The sequence below is a fragment of the Ipomoea nil genome, unplaced genomic scaffold, assembly GCF_001879475.1.
Source record: "Ipomoea nil cultivar Tokyo-kokei standard unplaced genomic scaffold, Asagao_1.1 scaffold1936, whole genome shotgun sequence".
Taxonomy (NCBI): domain Eukaryota; kingdom Viridiplantae; phylum Streptophyta; class Magnoliopsida; order Solanales; family Convolvulaceae; genus Ipomoea; species Ipomoea nil.
The window spans coordinates 2,892,904-2,911,029 of record NW_017618364.1 but is presented as its reverse complement, the minus strand read 5'-3'; the positions used below and the strand labels follow the sequence as shown (position 1 = coordinate 2,911,029).

The 18,126-nt window shown below is 37.5% G+C and overlaps 1 long non-coding RNA gene across 1 annotated transcript; it reads right to left on the bottom strand.

Moving 5' to 3' along the window:
- Nucleotides 1-211: 211 nt before the first annotated feature.
- Nucleotides 212-16,406, bottom strand: LOC109146797. The gene is made up of 3 exons (XR_002048511.1): nt 16,283-16,406; nt 14,958-14,961; nt 212-222 (listed from the first exon to the last, which is right to left on the bottom strand). It is a non-coding gene; the product is annotated as an uncharacterized LOC109146797 (long non-coding RNA).
- Nucleotides 16,407-18,126: the final 1,720 nt, after the last annotated feature.

Genomic DNA, 18,126 nt, shown 5'->3' with positions numbered 1-18,126 from the left:
GAACCTTTCTCAACTGAGTTCCCGAGATCACGGTGAGACATTTTTCCAGACTCAGATAAGCTCTCGGATGTGAGGGCCTTTTCCTTCCTTTTATCCATGAGTTTGAAGAAAGTGATAAGTGAGTCCATAGTTGAGTGAGAAGGATCCATTAAATAGAGAGATCGAGCCTCTCAAAAGATGTGTCCGAGTGACTTGACCAAGGCACGCCTTAGGGAATATATTCTTTTCCAAGAATTTTGTCCTTGATTCGAGATTTTAGACAGATGAGAAATAAGATAAGTAATATCTCGTTCAAAAGAAAACTAGAGCCAACAGAGCTTTATTATTCATAGAACCGAGAGAAGAAAGTACATAAGATAAGATACAACAGACAAAGGATCAATTTTTCTTCCTCTCGTTTTTCTTGACTCCAGACGGCTCATCTTTTGCCTTCTTTAGATTTCCCAGCATCTGCTTAAACCATTTTCCGGTTCGTGGGTAGTTTGAACCAGATGAGGATTCAGGTTCTTCCTCCTTATCATATTTCTCCATTAAGTCCTCTTGTTTCAGAAAAGCCATATAGTCTCGATCTGGGACCTTGGTAGGATCTTTCGAAAGCTTCTCTTCACTTTCAACAATAAAACCCGCCATATCATCATACAGAAGAGATGAGTCGGAATCAGAAAGAATTTCCACTGGTGCTTGTGGACTGTTACCAGGGTAAAGGTCACCCTGTTCCTCCCTGAGACGTCTAGCACCTTCTCTCAGTTTGTGAGAGTCACCTCTAGTAAAAGGTTTCTTTGGAGCCATGGTGAAGAAAAGAGATGATGGAGATAATGTGAAGAATTCTTCTCTTTTTATAGCAAGAGATCCATACTGTTCATGTGTCTGTTACACATATTTTTCAACGTAGCAATAAATGCTCATAAATATGTTCAAGGAGTAATTAATTCCAGGCAAGACTTTGACTGTTAACTTGTTTCTTTATAAAACTCCAACTTCAATGAGCTTAAAAGTCATGTAACTCATAATAATTTATGGCCCCTTTTTTACCGGATTAAAAATTGAGTGATGAGATTTCCTGTGACTTTTGACAAGAAACAGACAAAGTTAAACACAGTCATGAATTGCATTCATTCTTAGTACGTAAAGATAACATTTTTATTGGATCATAAGGATGAGAGACAGAGAGTTCCAAGTCACGAGAGTACAGTACATAACAATTTAGAGAAAACGGTAAGGCACGTGAAGTTCCAGACGAGTCATCTCTTCGTTCACATCCGTCAGATTTGCCTTCTTTGCATATTCATCCAGCTCCTCAAGTGAGAGAGTGGGTTCGGGTGACTGAGTTGAGGACCGAGAGTGAACCATAGTGAAATCTTCATAAGATTGATCACTAGGTTGAGAAACTTCATAAGAAGGTTGCCAGTGAGAGCTTTTCATCATCAAAATTCTCTCTTTAGCAAGCCGTGTGGCTTGTCCCATGCAGTATGCCTTCTTAGCCCTGGACTCATTGACCAATTTGTCAAGAGTTTCCTTCTCCTTTGGTGTTGTGTTAGGCATGGAGTAAGTTACGATGACCCTTTCCCCATCTTCTTCCAGCCTAATGATGGTGGCATTCGGTAGCTTGCTAGCTTCTTGCATATGATGTTTTAGACGTTTAGCCCTTTTCTCAACTTCATCGATCTTTCCTTTCCCTTTGTCCATTCCTGCAATCTTTTTCCTTTTCTAAGGACTTGTGAATGAGTAAAGCTCATGAAATAGGAGAGTAATTTATAGACAAAAGATATCGTGCGAATCTTAACAAAATCTTTTAGATACTGACATCATTTTGAAAAGATAACGAAAGATAAAGTCATAAATTAAAAGATCATGAACATGATAACGTCACAACTTGTCACCGTGGCCTAACAAAGTTATTCAGGCTTTCTTTTTCTTGCTGCTTGCGGTGGACTTGAGAGGGGATGCTATCTTAGTAGGAGTGCTTGAGGGTGAGTAGTCAAAGCTATCACTTAGTTCCAGCACACTGTCTTCCTTGACATACCCTATAGGGTTGCCAACTGAGTGGAAAGATTCTCTTGACTCATTATCGGTTGTGTCACGGAGAAGGCTTTGTATGAGTTGAGCGCGTTCAAGAAACTGATTAAACTCTTGCTCAGTCACTAGTGGCTCACTGAGAATTTCACTCTTTCCCTCTTGTGCCTCCGTAATGGTTCTTTCGCTTCCCGTACTCATACCTGCACATGCAAAAACACACACTAGAGTTTTTGTTAGATATGAAATTTTATCCTCGTAGTGTACCTCATTTATAAAGATCCTTGCGTGTGAGGATGGATCAAATCTTTTGATTTTCGAGAGCAAGAATCTTTGCAGATTTGATTCTCTTGGCTTTATGTCATTTCAATTATTCCGAGTTCATGCCTTAGAGAGGAGAATCTTGCTTCACTCAAGGGTTTCGTGAGTATATCTGCAAGTTGATCATCAGTATTAACATACTCAAGAGATATGTCTTTCTTCTCGACATGATCACGAATGAAGTGATACTTAATGTCAATATGCTTAGTCCGAGAGTGTAGCACAGGATTATGCGTAATGGAGATTGCACTCGTGTTATCGCATTTTATGCTCACTTCTCGTGCATTTATGCCATAATCTCTCAATTGATGTCTTATCCATAAGATTTGAGCACAGCAGCTTCCAGCTGCTATGTATTCGGCTTCAGCCGTACTTGTAGCAATAGAGTTTTGCTTCTTGCTAAACCAAGACACAATTCGTCCTCCTAGGAACTGGCAGGTTCCTGAGGTACTTTTTCGATCAATTCGACACCCTGCGAAATCAGCATCTGAGTATCCAACTAGATCAAATGATCCTTCTTTCGGATACCAGAAACCGACACTTTGCGTTCCCTTAAGATATCTTAATATCTTTTTAGTTGCACTTAGGTGACTTTCTTTCGGCTTAGCTTGAAATCGTGCACATACACCAACAGCAAACGAAATATCAGGTCTGCTTGCTGTTAGTTATAAAAGAGAACCAATAATGCCTCGAAAGTTTGTTTGATCAACATCTTTTCCTTTATTATCAACATCCATTATGAGGGATGTGCTCATTGGAATTTTGACCGAACTTTTTCCATCAATGCCAAATTTTCGGATTAAGTCCTTGGTATATTTGGCTTGATTTATGAATATTCCATCTGGGCATTGTTTGACTTGTAAACCCAGAAAATAGTTTAGTTCACCCATCATACTCATCTCAAATTTGCCTTTCATAAGATTGGAGAACTTTTCACACAAGATTGGATTCGTGCTTCCGAATATAATGTCATCAACGTAGATTTGAACTAAAAGAATATGGTCATTATCTTTTATACGAAAGAGTGTTTTATCAACCACTCCTTTCGTGAAGCCACAGTTGATAAGAAAGTATGAAAGAGTATCATACCAGGCTCGTGGAGCTTGTTTTAAGCCATAGAGAGCCTTTTTGAGATGATAGACCTTTTCAAGCTCATTATTGATTGCAAAGCCAGGTGGTTGTTCAACATATACTTCTTCTTCAAGAAGTCCATTTAAGAAAGCACTCTTGACATCCATTTGATAGACTTTGAAGTTCTTATAGGCTGCAAAAGCTAGAAGTATGCGAATAGCTTCCAATCTAGCTACAGGGGCAAAGGTTTCATCAAAATCAATGCCTTCGTCTTGGCAATATCCCTTAGCAACAAGACGAGCTTTGTTCCTAACAATGAGCCCATCTTCACTCATTTTGTTTCTAAAGACCCATTTAGTTCCAATGACATTCTGATGAGATGGTCTCGGAACAAGTTCCCATACCTCATTTCGTTCAAATTGATGAAGCTCTTCTTGCATGGCTATTACCCAGTCAGGGTCTTTTAGGGCTTCTTCTATGGTTTTTGGTTCCATTTGAGACAAGAAGCATGCCATCATACTTTCGTGTAGAGAGGCTCTTGTTCTTACACCTTCTTGGACATTTCCAATAACCTGATCTGGTGGATGATCTCTTAACCATCGAAGGTCTGGTTCAAAAGCATCTTGTTGATTTTGAGCATCCATTTCAGGAATATATGGTAGATCAATGTATATCATTGGTTCAGATGTTGTGGTGCTTGTAGGATCATTCTGTTGAATTCCCACCTTTTCTTGAGACACGGGTTCGGGTTCTGAAACCTTCAGCTGATATTTCGTGTAGGACGAAAGTATGTCTTCTTCGTCTGAGATATCTTCGTCAACAGGTTGCTGAGGGTTTTGACTTGACTTGATTGATGTTTTACATACAGATGGATTCTTCTCAGATTGTTCATCAAACTTGACATGAATGGATTCCTCAATCACCATTGTTCGTTTGTTTAGAACTCTGAATGCTTTGCTTACTGATGAGTATCCCATGAATAGCCCTTCATCAGCTCTTTTGTCAAAAGCTCTTAGATGATTCTTTCCGTTGTTATGTATGAAGCACCTGCAACCAATGACATGAAAATAACCGATACTAGGAGTTTTACCTTTCCATAGCTCATACGGTGTCTTGTTGTGAGATTTGTTGATCAACAATCTATTTTGTGTATAGCATGCCGTGTTTATGGCTTCGGCCCAAAATCTCTTAGGTAGTTCTGAGTGCGAGATCATCGTTCGTGCAACTTCTTTCAAGGTTCTGTTTCTCCTTTCGGCCACTCCGTTTTACTGAGGAGTTCGTGCTGCCGAGAGTTGATGAAAAATTCCATTTTGCGCACAGAATTCCTTTATGACTTTGTTGACAAATTCCGTTCCCTGATCTAATCTTATTCGAATTATTTTGAGCTCCTTTTCTGTTTGAAGTTGTCTCAAAAGATTTGGGAGAGCTGTTTCTGTTTCATTCTTCTTTTTCAAGAAAAGCACCCATGTATATCTTGTGTAGTCATCTACTATAACAAGAGTATACTTTCTTCCACTCAAACTTACTGGATCTACTGGTCCGAAGAGATCCATATGTAGAAGGCTTAGAGATCGAGAGTTTGCATCTACATCTTTTGACTTGAAAGATGACTTGAATTGCTTCCCTTTTTGACATGCCTCACATATTTTATCTTTCGTGTAAGATACTTGTTGGTCCCAAAAGAGGTAAGGTGAAAGTCTAGAGGGGGGGGGGGGGGTGAATAGACTTTCAAACTTTTTCGCACAGCACAACAATTGCTAAGCCTGAGATAAACCAAAACTCTTAACTAGATTGTTAGAGTATGGTGCACAGTGGAAATAAATAAACATAGTGTCTGTGAGATTGTGTGAGCAGTATATCTCGTGTAGAGCGAATATGTAAAGAGCAGTAAGTAAAGAAAGCAGTAAAGAACACAAGACAATTATAGTGGTTCGCGAGGTGGTGTAATCCTCCTACTCCACTTGCTCTTATCTCCAAGAGCAATTCACTATATCTACCACTCCTTGGTTCCAAGATACAATGAATTTCTGTGATCTAATGCTTTGATCACAAAGCCCGCACTAATCACGCCCAGTGACACCACACTGCTGCTTCGGGTTTCACGTCGCCGCGCTACTATCCCAGGATTTCACGACTCCGCGTTACTTCCCCCCCGTCTTCCACACTCCGGTAGAAACGTATCCCGTGATCTAGTGCTTTGATCACAAAGCCCGCACTAATCACGCCCAGTGCCTCCGACACTGCTGCTTCGGATCTCACAGCACCGTGTGACAATCCAGGATTTCACAGTTCCGTGCTACTTTCCTCCCTTCTCTTGTTTTGCTCCAAAACAAGTGTTGTCTTGCTTCCAACTTCTGAGACTCTGTAGTTGATCTTCAATGATGCGCAGGTCTCTTTGATGAAGATAAACACTCTGGAATGATTTCTCTTGATAGCTCTGAGTGTTTTCTCTCTTTGAATATATCAAGTAAAGCACTTGATATTTTTGCTCTGCTTTGCTCTGTTTAAGAACTCTCAGAATATTTTTCTTTTGAAGCTCTCTGAGTTCTTTTTCTTTTCTCACTTCTCACTTGAAGATTTTTGGTATGCTCTGTACCAAATGAGATTTTTGCTCTATGCTCTTTCAAGCTTAATTGCTCTATTCGTTCCCCTTTGATGGGTTCGAATTTTCTCAACTGCTCTATCTCTTTTCAAGTTCGTGTTCTTCAAGTCTTCATATCTTCATCATTTTATAGCTGGTGATGAGAATCTGTCCGTTGGAAAGAGACGCTCTCATTTTTGAAATCTTGTATCTTTTTGTCAGAGATCTTATCTTATCTTCTGCAAAGATGTCAGAAAGGATAAGCTAGCCGTTTGATGGATCTTCATCTCCATGTAAATGAGCTCCCAAACTTCATATGATATTCCTCTGGTTTAACATTGAGTGGGAATATCTGGGTCTCTGTTTTGGTGTAGAATGGCTTCTCTGATCAGCTCTGAAGTGGTCCTTGTATCTTTGGGATTTAAAAAATATTCTTCAATTTAATCCCATACTAGTTAAACTAGTATTTTTCCTTGTGAGAATATTTTCACTGTAAGTTAATCTTCATCTTCTTCATTCTCACGTCTGGGTGTTCTCAGACTTCAAATTGGTTGTGAACTTCCACCGAATTTGAATTTCTCCCAATTGGCTCCCAAACTGCTCCCAATTGACTTTGACTTGCAATTGGCTCTCAAACTGCTCCCAATTGACTTTGACTTGCAATTGGCTCCCAAACTGCTCCTGGTGCTTTCAATTGCTTCCCAATTTGAATTGTTGACTTTGACTTCGAAATTGGCTCCCAGACTTCTCCTGGTATTGAATTTCATCTCAATTCAATTTGATCTCGGAGCCAAACTGCTCCCAATTGACTTTGACTTGCAATTGGCTCCCAAACTGCTCCCAATTGACTTTGACTTGCAATTGGCTCCCAAACTGCTCCTGGTGCTTTCAATTGCTTCCCAATTGGCTCCCAAACTGCTTGCTTCCCAATTGGCTCCCAAACTGCTCCCAATTGACTTTGACTTGCAATTGGCTCCCAAACTGCTCCTGGTGCTTTCAATTGCTTCCCAATTGGCTCCCAAACTGCTCCCAATTGACTTTGACTTGCAATTGGCTCCCAAACTGCTCCTGGTGTGGCTCCCAAACTGCTCCTGGTGCGCAATTGGCTCTCAAACTGCTCCTGGTGCTTTCAATTGCTTCCCAATTAATTGGCTCCCAAACTGCTCCTGGTGCTTTCAATTGCTTCCCAATTTGAATTGTTGACTTTGACTTCGCAATTTGAATTGTTGACTTTGACTTCGAAATTGGCTCCCAGACTTCTCCTGGTATTGAATTTCATCTCAATTCAATTTGATCTCCACGTCTTCTTTGAATCGGTCCCCAACTTGAAATTGCATCTCCACGTCTTCTTTGAATCTCCACGTCTTCTTTGAATCGGTCCCCAACTTGAAATTGCATCTCCACGTCTTCTTTGAACGGTCCCCAACTTGAAATTGCATCCCATACTACAACCTCAATTGGCTCCCAATTTCAATTCTACATTGGCTCCCATCTTGAATTGATTCCCATGTGAAACCCCAATTTCTGGCTCCCAATTTCAATTGATTTCAATTTTCTCTGAAACTGGCTCCCAATTTCAATTGCTATGAAATCGGCTCCCAAGTGCAATTGCCACCCAATTTCCACTTGTAATTGGCGCTCAAAGCTTAAACTAGCGCCCAACTCCATCAGATTAATTTAATTTGACTTCTCAAATTTTACCTTGTAAAATTGTTGATGGTGAGTTTCAAACCTAAACTATTTCACATAATATATCAAGCATCATCCACTTCGTCCATACAACTTTTGATTAAATCTCCAATCACATTTGATGTACTCCTTTCTTTCCATAGATGCTTGATCTCCAAGTCAATTTCATGCATTCTTCCAATATTAATTTTCTTCACGAAAATTCTTCTGGGATATCTTCTTTGAGTAGCATTGACGTGATTTCATATCATTCATCTTCTTCTTCAATTTGTCATTTTCTCTAGACAAATTCTTGATTTTAGGCTTTATATCTTCTTCTTCTATTTTCATGCATCTTCCTCTGTTTTTCTCTTTTCCAATTTAAATAATTTCCCGATCATGGTCTAAGACTCTACTAGACCTATGAAACAAAATTGGGGGATCTACAAATACAAATTTGGCATATCAAAACCATTACACTTTATTCCTAACAATACTTCGGGTAGCCCTCTTACGAGATTTCTTTTGGCAAGCTTGTTTATCGTCTTCAAGTTCAGATGACTTAGTTTGTTGTGCCATTCTTGATTGAGATCTGCATTACTTTTAGCTACAAGACAAATGTTAGCATTAGAAGAATTTAAAGATAATACATACATATTCTTCTTTCGTTGACCCGTTAAAGCTGTCTTGTTATCCTTCGTGTTCACGATTTTGCATTCGTCTTTGAAGAATTCTACTTTGTATTCTTTGTCACAAAATTGACTTGTGCTTAGGAGATTGAACTTCAGTCCTTCAACATAAGAGACATCTTGTATTGTTATTCCCTTTTTGATGATGTCCCCTTTTCCACGAGTTTTGCTGCTGTTTTCTCCTCCAAAGATAACTTTGGGTCCATCTACTTCCTTAAAGTCGCTCAACATTGTTTTATCACCAGTCATATGTCTTGAGCATCCACTATCAATATACCATATGACCTATTTTTCTTGCATCAAAGATTATGTGTTTTTAGGTACCCATTTAGTTTCGGGTCCTTGGGGGTTAGCAGTTAACTTTAGAACCCACATCAACCTAGAGTATCCACGACTCATCCTCGGTCCTCTATATCCATTAGATGTACGATAATCATAATGGATGCTGGCAAAGACTTTAGCATTATATTTCTTACGTTGATCTTCCTGAGGAGGATTCTCATAATGCTTGAGATGATTAGTTTGTTTACGCAGATGAACCTTTTCAAATACAGCTCCAGGGAGAGGTTCTGGGTAATCAAACCAATCTTCTTCTGATGGCCCAGTCCATCCATTGCCATAACCAGATCTTTTGAAGGATCTTTCGGGTTGTCTGATTTGTCCGTTCTTTGAGATTCCTTGAGCAGGATTCTTTCGTGTGAATTTCGGACGATATTACCTCTGGTTAACATTTGTCTTTTTCTTGGATTGAGTGTTCCAGTTAGGCTGACCTCTTTTATGGTGTAGATTCTGTCTATTGCCATTTGGTCCATTCCTTTTGACGTATATTTGTCTAGGATTGCCATTACCGGAGTTCTCCTTTCCAGATTCCACAACACGTTGTACAGCCGTTCCTTTCGGTTGGCTTGTTGTTTGTGGTGTTTTGACATTGTTAACTACCATCATAGGCTCAGACATCTGGGTGGGTCCTTGAACAAATGCAGCCTCGAAGCTTTCGTGTGAATATGCATTCGTGGATTTGTTCAATTCGACTTGTGAAGAGGAGCTGGGGTTAAAACCAATTCCAGTTTTTTCCCCGGGCAGTCTAGATTCATTCAACATTCTATCCATTATATTGGATGAATTATTGAATTTATTCAAGACTTCAAGCAATTCTTGCTCTCTCTTTTCTTTTGCTGTGCATTGCTCCTTTAGAGCGAGAACATCTTTCTCAAGCTGCTCCTTAGCAATGACCAGCATATTGTTCTCAACACGAACTTGCTTTAGTTCATTGTAGCTAAGCATGAGCCGAGAGTTCTCCTCCTTGAGTTTGGAGTAAGTGCTATTTATCACTTTGAACCTCCTCATCATTTCGGTGACAGATTCATTGGAGGTAAGACTTCCCACAGAACTTGACTCAGCTGAATAACAAGAGGATGAATGAGAGTTTACCTCGTCTTCATCTGCCATGAGGCACAGTTCATCTGACTCCTGACTGAATAAGCACAACAGTCCTTTCTCCTCATCAGTGTTTTCGTCTTCTGAGCTAGAGCTTGATGAACTACTTTCGGTTGCAATTGTGTCAGAAGTTTCGTTTACTACCATTGCCTTCCTTCTTCCTTCCTTTCTGGAGTTTGATGATTCAGGCTTGTCGCTTCTTTTATGTCTTTCTCCAGTCTCTTTTGAGGGACTTATGGTAGTGCTGTTATCTTGATGCTTGCTCACTATGGGATGAGGACAATTCGCCTTGAAGTGTCCTGGCTTTCGACAATTATAGCATAACAGCTGCGAGTCCATGGTTTCGGTTTTTGAGATTTGAGGAAAGCTCTCATGCTTCTTTCGGTGGCCCGATCGTTGTGGGTCTTGAAAGTTGTTCTTTCTCATGAACCTTTTCATTTTCCTGACAAATAGTGCATATTGTTCATTAGATAAAAAATCACAAGAGTTAGATTTCGACCTGTTGGATGTTGATGCTGATTGATTTGCCATGAGAGCAATGTTTCTTGTTTCTGAATCTTCGGCATCTTTCGGTTCATGTTCGAACTCATAAGCTTTGAGATCACTGAAAATTTTGGTCGTGCTTGTTGTTTTCATATCTCGAATATCCCTCATTGCAATAACCTTCATTTCCCATGATTTTGGTAGTCCACGAAGGATCTTCAGATTCATCTCCTTCTCAGTTAGCTCTTTCCCAAGATCTGATAGATCGCCCATAAGTCTGGTGAATCTGAGTTCCATCTCCATGATTGTTTCATTTGGCAGCATTTTGAAATCTTCAAATTTCTTCATGGCCATTGTCAGTTTGTTGTCTTTTTCTTGCTCGTCTCCTTCTCCCAAACTCATTAGGACATTCCACACTTCCATGGCATTCTTGCACTTTCGGACCCTGGGAAACAAGGAATCATCCAGAGAGTTGTAGAGAATATTTCTTGCCACATTATCCAGATTTGCTCTTGTTCTTTCGTCCGTGGAATACTGGTCTTTTGTCTTTGGTATCATCTGTGGAGCTCCTGCTCCCTGTGCGGCTGGTTGTGCATTCGCCATCATGACTGTGATTGGTCCGGTTGTTATGACGTCCCACATTTCATCATGAATAGAGCATAGGAGAGCCTGCATTCTTAACTTCCAGTCATCAAATTTAGCAAGACTAAATGCAAGTTGCTTAGAGCGGTGTGCATGTCCCTTTTCCATTTTTGAGTAAAAAACGTGCAAAGAAAATATGCAAGATTTTCAAGAGGTTTTCGAAAAGGGATCTACCAGGCAGTAAATGCAAAGCCTTTACCGATCAAGGTATTGGCTCAGATACCACTTGTTGGTCCCGATAGAATGTAAAGAGAGTCTAGAGGGGGGGGGGGGAGGGGGGGGGTGAATAGACTCTTTTCGTGAAATGCCCTAAACGTCACCTTTCGGTGTTTTGGCGCAGCGGAAAAGATTGATTCGTTTTAAATACTTTGTACGAGTTTGCGTAATTATGGAAACTTTCGGTATCGGTGATAAAAGGAATGATGCGAATGCAGAAAAGAAAAGCGTAAGTAAAGAGATAGAAGGGACATGAGATTTTATAGTGGTTCGGCCAAACGTTGCCTACTCCACTCTTCTTCCACAACTGATGGAAGGATTGCACTATCACTCTTAGTACAATAACACAAAGACTTCCTTGATCACTAAGCTGGACAGCCTTCGTAGGTTTTTCAACTCCTCGAGTTTACTCCGCCTCTATCAACTTCTTCTCTTGAGTTGAGGTTGGTAGAAGATGATTTCTTGAATTCTCCAACGATGAAGTCTTGACTTTGAGATAAGATTGCTTCGAACAAATGGCAAGACTTCTTTTGAGGTGTAAGAAAGAGATCAATAACCTTCTTCAAGTAACTTAGCACCTCAATACTGGTTCACAAAAGCTTTTAGTAAATTGAGAGCGTTCAAGAGCTTTTGCAAGTAAATGAGTCGAGTGATAATGAACCAGCACCTTCTTAGTTGATGAAGGTGGGTTTATAAAGGTGATGAAAATTCATCCGTTGGAGGGAGATGAAATTTTCGAACCTTTTAACCATTGGACAAGGACCGGGGAGCTTCATGCATTAAATGCTCCATTAATGAGGTTGTACCATGTAGCCGTTGAAGGTATGGAAAGCATTAGGTTTTGTCCTTTAGCTTCAGGAGATGGTACATCTTCATTTAATGCTCCTTGAAAAGTGTGCCCCATAAGATGAAGTCCTTATTGTCCTAGGATGTTGTCAAATCAGACAGGTAGGACATTCATCTCGTTGTCAAAGAGAAGTAATGTTTGATAAAGATTGTCTTTTAACAAAACTGTTCTTTCGTGCTAGTTGACAACTCCTGCTTGACTTTCGTTGCTGTTCTTCATGTCTCGTGTCTTTTTTCGCCTTGTAGATCCTAACATCTAGTCATAACTCATTTTCGTGTGTTTGTCTAGCTTAACACGAATTACAGAGGAGTTATGGCAACTCTCGTCTAGGACGAAAGCAGCGATTGAAAAAGTTAATAGTTAGGGGTCTACTTTTCTATATTACATTGGTATCATCAAAATCCTAATACAATGTTCCTAACAAGGAGTATACCTAATGATTGTCTATCATGTGTTGGTTTAATTCGTTTGTTAGGCTTTAACTTCCCATTTTGCCAAGTGATTACAATTTATAGATTAATTAAAGAGTAGCCACAGCATCTTTAATTTACTAAAAATTGTTTAAAGTTCAAACCACATAAAGATGGCAGTGATAAATGCCTAGTGATCCTATAATTTTAATTAGTTGGGGAGTAACAGCATCCTTAATCAGTTAAAATTATATATTGGGTCACTTAAAATTTGATAAATGTCTAGTGATCTTATAATTTTAATTAGTTGGGGAGTAGCTACAACATCCTTAATCAGTTAAAATTATATATTGAGTTGTTAGGATCACATAAAGTTTTAGACATATCAATTGTGATTAATTGTATGTAATATGATGGAATTTAGCCCACAAGCAATTTCGTTATATTTGTATGATTAATTAGGATGAAATACTGAACTATGATCATAATTTAGCCCACAGGCAATTATGTATCGGAATGTAGTTTAGTAGTTTTATCAGTGATGATAGGAATAAAGAATTTTATTTACTTTATGAATAATTCTCATCTCTATCATGAAGCTTAATTTTATGATGTAAACTTTAGGTCATATATCTTAATTTGCCCACAGGGATTAAGATAGAAGATGATCTCTTAAGTTTTTTTGTCATAATGGTAGTAATGAATCTAATTGAATTAAAACTTTAGCCCACATGCAAGTTTTATGTCACTTGATTCTTCAACTCATTTGCTAATTGTTTCATCATAAAATTTCAGTTGGGTCTAATTGAGTAGAACTTTAGCTCACAGGCAAGTTTTATGTCACTAGATTCTTCTGACTATTTAGTAATTGAGATAAAATACTATCATAATTGTTTAATTAAATTTAATAGATTTAAAACTTTATCCCACAGGCAAGTTTTATGTCAATAAATTCATCAACCCATTAGATAATAAATTTATCCCAATTTCTTAGAATTTATAATTTAATTTAGTTCAATTATAATTCTAAGTTTCATGGTTTGCATTGGCAAAACATGTATTTAGTCACTTTCCAAAATTTAGATACACCTTTTATTAATTATTTTTCACGAAGCTTACTTGGTTATTTGGACTAACTATAGTAAGTTGCGTGGTATGATATACCTCTTTTGGATTCCAGTAATAAAATATATCTTCTGAGCCGAATTCCAACATGGTTTTGGAAGGCGTATTTTATTATTTTAGTATGTCCAACTATGGTGGAGAATCATATCCTCATTAATTATTCATTTAGTTGTACTATAATTGGAACCAAATATTGATTATTTAGTATGCCCAGCTAATGGTGGGGAATTATATCTTCATTATTTAGTTGGTCAAATCAATTATAAGTGTTATATCATTAATTTGGCTAAAGAATATCTTAATCAGTGGGAGTGATCATTTAGAAAAGATCATTAAAATACTCCACTAAAGCTGATGGATTTAATTATTTTCATACATTCCAAATTGGACTGTGCGTCTAGCAATAAGTCCAAAAGTTTCCACAAGTATAAATTTAGTTTTTGTTCTTATAATTCATAAGTTCGTTTCATTGAACGTTTGGTTGTACAACATATTTATGAAAATGTTGTAACAATATTAATGAATTTATTAGAATGAAAGCATTTAACTTGTGGTGCACTGTCGATTAATAAATTCTTTAGCAGTTAATAGAGTCTTTAGTTTCTTCAAAATTGATCCTGGGTCATTTTGGTTTGTAAGGGTCAAAATAATTTTGCAAGACATATAAAGACTCGTAATGTTCAATTAATTTCGAGGTGAACCTTGAGATTATTTGGGAAGTTATGGTGTATGTTTAAGATTCCAAATTATGGACATAGACCTTTTGGTTTGTTGTCTAAGTTATTGGAATATTTCTGTGACTTGACTATCTTTTGGCTATCTTAATGAGTGGGAGTGACAGACGTGTCAACTCCAAGCTCTTAGCCATTAGAGGTAGTGTTTATGTTAACTTATAAAGAAGTCATAGAATATAGTTAGCATTATGCTAACATTAAGAGATCTCTACTTAAGGCATGCTTCTAAGATTTTTGAGATCATACAGTGAATTTGGATGGTTTCTTCCTTCAGTTGTGCACATAATATATTTTGAGAAACATCCATTAAGGGACTAAGAATAAACGTAGGGTTTGTTCATTAAGAACCTAAGTTAGGGAATGTGATCATAGAAGATATTACTCACTTGATTAGTAGATGACGTATTACTATGATTCATGTGTTTTGTTCTTTAATAAAGGTTGTGCCAGTACTTGCACCAAGTGGGAGAATGCAAGTATTTTTCCTAAATACAATATATTATAATATATTGTATTATTGGGTGGCTGTGGTACAAGTAGGAGATTGAGTCAATTAGTGACTTAATTTGTTATGCAACTCAGGATATTCAGTTAAGCTTTAACTGAATATCTGCCTACGTTGATGGCATGTAGGCTTCTAAGCAAAATAGTCCTCCCACCGCTCCCGTGTTCAGGACGCGCACCATCACGTATTCGGGAGAGAAGTGGTAGACAAAATACTAACCTTTATTCTGCAGGTTTACCATCTCGTGGCAATACCAATGAATATGGCTGGGGATATTCGGGCGATCAAAAAGCTTCCGCTGTAACGAGGCAGGTTACTCGTTTACTATAGTTTATGTTAGCCTTAATATTATTATCTAACATCAGAACTCCAGACCAGAATTCTAAAAACTGGTTTTTAATTTTCCTCATACACAACTTCAGTCAACATTTGTTTTTTATACAGCCCCTTAGCTTATCCAGATAAAGCTCCTTAGTCTTTTGCACAAGCTCCCCTTTTTTACTCTCAAATTCTTGTGGCCCTAATTCTTCCTTTATTTTTGCCATATAGGCATGAATCTCCTGCCTAGTCTCATCCCATACCTCCTTGTTTACTACAAAAGACTGAGCCATGGCAGTTTTGGTGGCTGACCCCAAATCTTTGGGTCCCCTTCTTACATCATTTCGTTCAATGATCCCAACCACACTTGGATGATTCAAAATAGAAGGGGAGACCATGTTCTCAGGAGCATTTTTTCGAGCAACTTGTCCCCCTTTCACTGATCGGCATTTTACTTAATTGAAATTGTTATGTGATATGATTTTTTTTTTTCAAATGTTTAAATTTTTTGGAATCTTTGCATGGTATGAATTAATTTTATTTTTTTTTGGAAAGGGCATGGTATGAATTATTTTATTTCAAAGTTTATAAAATAATATACATATTTAAATTTTTTTTAAAATGTCAAATATACCCTTTAACTATATACCAATAATAATAATAAAAACAATAACGATAACAACAACAACAACAATAATAATAAGATCATTGAACTTTAAAAAATTTAATTGAACATATCAAGTCCTCAATTTGGTTCAATTGATTGATAACTTGTTAAATTGATGCATTTAGTTCAATTGGTTGGTAAAATTGAAACTAATAACTGGAAATTTATTTTTTAAAAAAAAATATTAAAATAATTTTTTTTAATAGAATTGTTGGCTTCTCTCTTTCTTAGGTCAGGCTTGTTCAGTCGTCGTCAACTTTGACTTTTTTAGAACTTGTTTTCTCTCTTGGCCTCTACAAACCGGCTTAGACAAAATTAAGGATGAAAATAGGCTAGGTCAGATCGAACTTTTAAAAATTAGGCAAATTATATCAAAGATTGGGTTTATATTGTATTATGAATTCTAGTCCAAAAATAATATTTAAATATTGTATGTGTGTCTTCAGTTAACACATTTTGTACATGTAATTAACCGTTTTTGTACTTGTAAAGAAATATCATAACCATTACCATCTATATATTTTACGAAATCAGAGAAAGTTTAAGGAGGGGGACTTAACTAACCTTGAACCAATTTTGAATTCAAGGAACCCTCAAACCACTGCAATTTCTTATCTCAACACATTCAAGACTCTCCAATCCAGGAAGCTCAACCTCAACCAAACTTTTGCAATTGGGAATATATAATTCTTTCTGAAAAAACCCGTGTATCTTGAAATCAATTTAACACTAAGGATTCTACTTGATTTTATGTTATGAGACAATTTCGCTGTTTAATTAAATCAATTTAATCAACGTATAAATAACGAAATTGAAAGCATAAATAAAGTAAAGACACAGTAGAATTGTTACGCAGTTCGGAGCTACTTCTCCTACGTCTGCGGGGCAACCCACGTCTGCCCAATCCACTAGATGTTCACCACAGAGTATTACAAGAGGTAACTACAAACGGCTCACAGCCTTTACCACTACAACTCTTCTAAAACACCTATTCAGGACTGAACCGTGCATGCCATACCCATCTTTGGTGTAGCACTTCAGCTGTCACAGGTACTGGTTTGAAGTACAGATTTAAATCACTAATAATATAATCAATATTAAAACAATAATTTAGGAAGCTTGCGTATGAGATCAGAATTTCAGAATTGGCAATTTCCTCTTTCGACTTCCCTTCCTTATATACTGTACGCAACTCCCATTCCTCCAATCCTTGATTGTAGCTTTCACATGTGGCTTGAATTCTTCTCAACCACATCTTCTTTAATTTGAGATCTTCAGACTTGCTCTTTGTCCAATTCATTAACAATAAATCTCCACCACACATTTTAGCTTGGTCCAATAATACTAATTACAAATCAATTTAATTAACATTACATATTAATAAAATAAACTAATAAATTAGCCAATCTAATGTGTACTAATTTGTACACTTACAATCTCCCACTTTGGCAATTTATTTGGTAAAACAATAGTAACATTATACTTTAGGAAAACGAACAAATATTTTATTAATATCCCATAACATACGTACTGAACATATAGAGAAAAATAAATATGCAATTTTAATTCTTTTAGGACCAGACCAAAGCTTAATTGTGTGTGGAATTTTATTTTGAACCTTGGTTGATGTTGACTCACATACTTCATCCAATTAATAAAAAGTGAATCATGCACGAAATAGTGTTGTATCAAACATACCATATATGTCACGCTTTCCATACTGTAATTTGAATTACTCCCCCTAACTTGGAGCTTTCCTTTCTTCATATGCATTCCAATTAAAACCAATTCATACCATGCAGTCAACATACCAAATATACCAAGACATTCATACTTAATTCATTCATAGTCATACCAAAAATATTTATATAGTCATACCAAATTATTAATAGCATCCGAACCAAGGATTACCAAAGTATACCAAAAACCAAAAACTTACCAAACATCCAAACATTTCAAACATTCCCATACTCCCCCTTTCTCCAATACTCCCCCTTTGTTTATGCCAAATAAATGACAAACAAACCGGTGAACATCATTCTAGTGGATTGGATTAACTTGCAGACGGGGTGCCCGACTCATATTCATCACTCTCAGAAATAGAACCAGTGCCAGCGCCAGTATTAGTTCGAATCCGAGCATTGATGGCCTCCATTCTGGCTATTTCTTCCAACTGAGCGCCCAACAACTTTTCTAAGCCATCAATGGTTATTTGTTGAGAAGCAACCGATGTGCGAACTAGGCACAATGTTGCATTTTTCTGTCAACTCTTCCACATTGATGGATTTCTCCAGAATAAAATCCCTAGTAGAATGAACACTCCAATCAGACATCAAATCCGGAGACAGTAAGATAGGGTGATATTTCTTCTTGGGTTGTTTCATCTTTGAGCCAGAAGG